At 33.2% G+C, this 6427-nt stretch overlaps 1 pseudogene across 1 annotated transcript; it reads right to left on the bottom strand.

The window, feature by feature from the left end:
- Nucleotides 1-1667: 1667 nt before the first annotated feature.
- LOC120067446 (dehydrodolichyl diphosphate synthase CPT3 pseudogene) lies at nt 1668-5823 on the bottom strand (annotated as a pseudogene). The gene is made up of 3 exons (XR_016527403.1): nt 5101-5823; nt 4764-4849; nt 1668-2597 (listed from the first exon to the last, which is right to left on the bottom strand). The product of XR_016527403.1 is annotated as a dehydrodolichyl diphosphate synthase CPT3 pseudogene (transcript).
- Between the last annotated feature and the right edge of the window lie 604 nt (nt 5824-6427).

The raw sequence follows: 6427 nt of genomic DNA, 5'->3' as shown, positions 1-6427 counted from the left end.
TTTAATTAGTCATTGATTAACCATATATTTTCGAATTGAATTTAGAATGTATTAAGAACGTAAATGAAAAAAATATGTATCCTAGAACTCATGAACGATTAGCATCCCAATCAAATTCTGCCTAGAATACTGTTTTCTTGGAAATATTGACTATAGAACTGGACAAAATAGATTGTTCTAGTGGTTTTAATTGGTATAACATTAAACATAGCATCTATACATTTGATAGAATTCATTACTATTAATCATTGTTGAAGAATTGAAGGGATAAGACTAAAATAGATAGACGTGTCAAATTTAACTTCATCTTGCATCAAATTTAACCTCATCTTACGATGTGAAATCCAATTTGATAACTATTTGATTTTTTTATTTTTAAATTTAAATATACTTCTTCCTAGTTTCTTAAGGTATTTGCATTTTTTTTTAAGTAAAATGTTGAATTCTTAACCAAATTCTAAAACAAAAACAACTTTTTTAAAACTTCTTTTTTCAGTTTTAAAATTTAACTTGATTTTTTAAATCTTTGATAAAAATTAGATAACAATACAATAAATTTAAAAATAGAAGAGTTGTATATAGATTAAATTTTCAAAGATTTAAAATTAAAAACTAAATAGTTACCAAATGGACAATAGATATAAATTACAATTATTTAAGAATTAATGAGTAAATTGCTTAGATAAGCATTTGAACACAATAATGCATCCTATAAAAGAACCAAACCACTGTTGTGCAAGAACAAGTTTGAATGAACATGGTATAGCAAGAGACCAATAATAGAAAGAAAAGATGTTTTTAGTTCCACTTAAAGGTAAAGAACTAAAAATATGATCACTTTTGAGCAGCAAACTTTATCAGTAAATGCACACAACCTAATAGAATGGAACATAACAAACTAGTAAATGTTAATATTAACATCCATTGACCAAATCAACCATCGCACCTCAATCATTTTTCTCATTTTTCTAAAGATATGTTTGAAAATGATTCTAAAATAATTAAAATCACATTTATCATTTTTTAAATCATTTTAGAACAGGCTCTAAATCATTCAAGACAATTTTGATATGAAAATTGCATTTATAAGTATAAGATAAAATGCCAAGTTAATGTGAGTGATAAAAAACGTGTTTTAAAACGATTTTAAGCACGACACCCAACAACTGATATAAATTCTAAAGGAAACAGAATAAGGGAAAAACCATATATAGGTATAGCCAAACAAATGATATTTTTAGTAAACAAATTAACATCTGTATATCCTATAGATGACAAGATCCATGTTCAAATCCCCTACCCATTTGTATATTAAAGAAATAATAATAAATAAATAAAAACCCCTAAGTTTTGTCATAGTTCTTCCAGTTGAGAAAGGTAATATAAACTTAACTCAAGTAGTTTGATAAAGATGTTGAAATTAGGAAAATTGAACCAAAAAAAGTGAACTCTGATTCTCACTTCATATCAATCGTAATTCAGAGTACCTGTAGTTGAAACAGTGTCCTGTTTGTTCAACCAATACTAACATAACAATAAGTTGCCAAAAAAGTTGTACAGTTATTATAACCTGTGTACAACATACATAAGAGGTGTTCTAGTGTTACATTAACTTACCCAATAATACGAAGGGAATTAAAAAAAAAAAAAAGAAACACAACTAGGAATGAAAATTATAACTGTTTCCTCTTCTTTACCAAATGATGATTGTTTCTTTGAAAATTCAACATTGCCCACAAAAAATGCCAAAAATTCATTTCTGGCCAAAGTACAGAAGGAGAATACAAATAACATAAAGAGGTCTGCCACAAAAGGAAATTGCTCAAGCGGGCCTCTCCAGATGTGCGAATTAACATATCAGGGTCGGGAGCAACTCTGGTATACATATGCTTCTCGACATCGGCTACTGTTATGGAGTTCTCACCATTTTTAGCCACACCTAATTTGCTTAAACCATATCCTACTCCACTTGCACTTTTTGAATTCATCCCATTCCATTTCTCTTCACAAGACCTTTCAACAGCATGAACAATTTCATCAGTGGAAGTGTAAGCAACACAGATAGCAAGTTCTGCTCTGTTATTGTTTCTAGTGGCTTCCATAGCTCTTTGAACTGCTCTCCTGACAGGTTCACTCAATAGATTTAAGTTTCCTAAAAAGTGAAGTCTAACTCCATATTGATTCACAAGGCTTTCTTCTCTAATCAACAATTCAACTTTTTCCAACATCAGATCCATCACACTTTGAACTTCTTTAGGACTTCTTCGAAAATTATCGATGCTGAAGGCATAAACGGTTACATACTTCACACCCAATTCATAGCAGTACTTGAGCATGAATGTCAAAGCCAAATACCCAATCCTATGGCCAGCCCCTTCTGCCAGCTTTTTTTTCTTTGCAAATCTCCTGTTCCCATCCATTATGAAAGCAACATGAACAGGAATCGAACCCATCGATAGAACAATGAAAGCGCAACTCCTAAATAAACTAATTACATATTCAAATATCTGATTAAGTATAACCCAAATATTCATACACACATTTCCAACTCTCATTCTGCTTTGATTGTTTGATGTGTATGTGTAGCACCAAGACGCCTGTCAATGAAGCCAAGATTTATTAAATATAAAAAGAACCTTAGTTTCACTCCAATCTACAACTTTCTTGAAGGTATAAATGTATTGAACCAAATATCTAAAGTTTTATCTTCGAAATTTGTCAGAAATTATCCCCAATCGGATATGGTACTCATAGAAAACACTCCATCAATCCATCTAATCGCAACAAGGTAATAGAAACAAATCCCGTCATTTATATTAGAAATAATAGAGGTGAAAGCCCAGTTCAGGTAAGATGACGAAATGGGTAGTCATAAAATAGCAAAGAAGATTAGGAAAAAAAAAACAAGAAAGGTGTAATCTATCAGTTCAATTGTTAAAAAAATATTAAAGAACAGAGATATTTAATAGATAAAACATATAAAACAATAGAAATTCTAGGCTGTTCAACTAGCAAGAACGTGTGAAGGTGAAAACTGACAAAAGATAAGGAAAAGAAAAACTAAGCAAAAAACGCATAATTTATCAGCTGAATTGGTCAAAACAAAATGTGAAATAACATTTAATCAATAAAACATATAAACCAATCGAAATCAAACCAAATCAACTAGCAAAAAGCTAAACAAAAACTGGGGGGAAGAAAACTAAATAAAAAAACAAAAAACGCATAATCTATTAGTTGAATCAGTCAAAACAAAATATGAAAGAACAGACACATATAATCGATAGAAAACATAAAACAACAAAAATCTAGGGTGTTGAACTAGGAACAACGTAATTGAAGCAGAATATTCAAAAAAGAGAAGGGAAAGAGAAAATGGAGTTGGAATGTGGGGGTGTGGAATGAAGAAGAGACGAGAGCACCCTACAAAGGTGTGTTGGAGTACGAACGGTGTCATCAAATATATGTGTTAAACGAGAGAGTTAGAAGAAAGAAAAAGCAGGGAGAAGAAGGAAAGAGCAAAGAACATGTGCTCTGATTTATTACCACAATCCAATTTAGGACGTAAGCTTCACGAGTAATAAAAGGGTTATATAGAAGGTTTTCTCACGGAAGGTCCATTTTGAAGCCCAAATCAAATCTAACTTTTTATTTAGCACTAACAATTGCAATGGTGGAGATGGAAGATCGAACCTCCGACTTCTAAAGAGGAAGATCATACTTGTTAGCTATGTTTATTTTCGCTTAAGCTAATTTTTTTAAAGAATAAATTGAAAAAAAAAGTCACTGAACTTTGTATTTTGTGTCAAAAATATTCCTGAACTTTCAAAAGTTTCAAAAGTATACTTGGAGAGCATTCGGGGCGCCAGTTCGAAATCAAAAGCTTGGAAATAAAATTCATGGTGACTTATTTGAGGTTTTGAAGCCTAAGAATCACAAATGTATGTGTTTGAGGTGCATGGTTTGAAAGTCTAGGTTTTTGAAGTTTGTGTTTGGAGTACAGGTTACTTATGCCTAAGTTTGGGTAATTTGATTTTTTTCTAGTGTTTTAGTGGTTGATTTATGAACTATATAACTCTGGTGTATCATGGATTGATTTTTTATTTTTTTTATAAGAAACAAATGAAATTTACAAAAGGAGGGCATGAAGCCTTAACCAAAGGAATTAATGAAGACTTCTCCAATTGGTCAAAAGAGATGTAAAATCATGGATCGATTTTTATTATAATTTTAAATGAAAAATTTAATCTATTCATGTTAAAATGATTTTATATTTGATATGTCTATTGTACACGTCAATTAATTTCCTTGGTCTATTAACTTCTATGATAATAATGTAGAAATGAAGATAAATTAATTATTTTTATTTAGAAAAAAATAATTTTAGTAACACAGTAACAAAGCTTTGAAATTTAGTTTTATGAGAAATTCATAACAACTGTTCTTGGATGGCCATCTAGTAAACTTGTTAACTCTTCCTATCATAGATATAGATTTACATAGCATAGATAGTGAACCCGAACACACATAAACAGTCACTAACTTATCTAGCATGCGAAATACAGTCAATTGGACTCGTATCATAGTCATATTATTATAGCTAATTTATCCAGCATACAAAATACAATCAATGAATCTCATGTCATAATCACATTATTATAGCTCATAGATGTCAGCATGCTCCTATCGACCTTATCTAGCTTAGCATAATCATCTTAGTTTGGGCATTGGCTCAAAGGCATTTCAGTAGTAGTGTCACTTACCTCGAATTTAAGCTCAAGTATTAAAACAATCTCAAGCGTAGATTTGTCCAAAATCACTTCCAATCCTTCAAACAAAAACCTTGAACCTACACCGATCATGCAATAAAAAAAAAATTAGGATTCCAATTCCACCATTTAAGATGTCAATTAGAGTGTTTCGGAGAGGTAAATTCTTGCCGAAAAGTGGTTATAACCTCTTCGAAATTGCTGTACGACTCTTGACACCCAAAACTTACCTCTAAAGTACAAAACATATTGGATATCGATCCATTGAAGCTAAAAGTTAATAGATATTCAAGATATTCCCTAAAAATCCTTTAAAATACCAAAACCTTACCCCAAAAAACCAAGATTCCGACAACTTCCAGCGGCTTCCGGCGTCAATAAAGGGCTGGGCGGTGACGGCAGAGGGCGGAGGTGCAGCGGCGTGCGAGTCTGCGAGGCGCTAATTGGAAGAAACGCCAAATCGAACGACCTAGCGATTAGTGATGATGCAGCGAACGCCGGCGACCGATCCTGAGTACCGAAAACGTGGGCGGACGGTGACTGGTGTGCGCGAGGGAGACCGACGGTGAGCGGCGCGTCTGGCGGTCACGACTAGATCTGTGCATAAACGGAGGCGAACAACTGTTGTGCAGAACTCACCGGCGAACTCCCTACAAATCGATGACAACGGGCGGACGAAGGACGCGGCAGCCGACTCGACGATCGGCTGGGTTGAAGAGTGAGAGCGAAGAAGATGAACATTATGGGGGTTCGTGCGGCGTCCAGACAAGGGGAAATTTTAATTTTTCCTTTTTTTTTTTTTTTTTTTTATTCACATGTGTATGCATAACCCCAAATTTCATATAACTATATCAAATCAACTTCGAAATTTCAAATCTCTCCTCTAATTATATTTGAATTAATTGCTCTTCACACTAATTAAATTTTAAACCCAAAAATATTGAAATTTACGCCAATCAATTCAAGATAATTATTTTAAAATTACTTGAAAGGGTGCAATACTTCAACCATTGGAAGTCCCAGATGGAAGAGCCAATTTCTTGTTTTTGTTGGTGTGTGTGTGAAAATGAGTAAGAAAAGGAAGTGGAGAAAAAAGAATGTATGATAGGAAAAAAGTTGTCAACGGCCAATGGCCAATAACAACTTTCTTATGACAATGGTCGACTATCATAGATAAGTCATGCATCAATCCACAATCATAGTAGTTGGTCACTGATAAATGTGATGGTCAAGGGTCAACGCTCACGACGGTCGGTGATCGACAATTACAATAGTTGGTCGCTGACGATCGTGATGGTCAGTAGCCATCATAGAGTTTGGTCGCTAGATGTCATCATGGTCAATCGTTGATGGTCATGACGTTTGGTCACCAATGGTCAAAAGGTTTGGTCGTTGATCGTCAAGATGTATTAGCTTATGATGGTTGGTCTTCGATAGTCAACATGATCAGATGCCCATGATCAATCAAGATAATCGGTTGACGTTCACCAACAATTGATAAGAAGTAGGAGATGAAGCAAACATTTTCTCAAACTCATGACATTCATTTAAAAAAATAAATAAATAAATCATATTCCAAACTCTTTTATTCTAAGGGCCAAACATGGGTTTGGCTTCAAATATCAAATCCCCTAATTTTAACTCTATTGGACAAGTAC

Source organism: Benincasa hispida, chromosome 1, assembly GCF_027475165.1.
Source record: "Benincasa hispida cultivar pf3 chromosome 1, pf3_genome.v1.1, whole genome shotgun sequence".
Lineage (NCBI taxonomy): Eukaryota > Viridiplantae > Streptophyta > Magnoliopsida > Cucurbitales > Cucurbitaceae > Benincasa > Benincasa hispida.
This window is presented reverse-complemented; position numbering and strand designations above follow the sequence as displayed.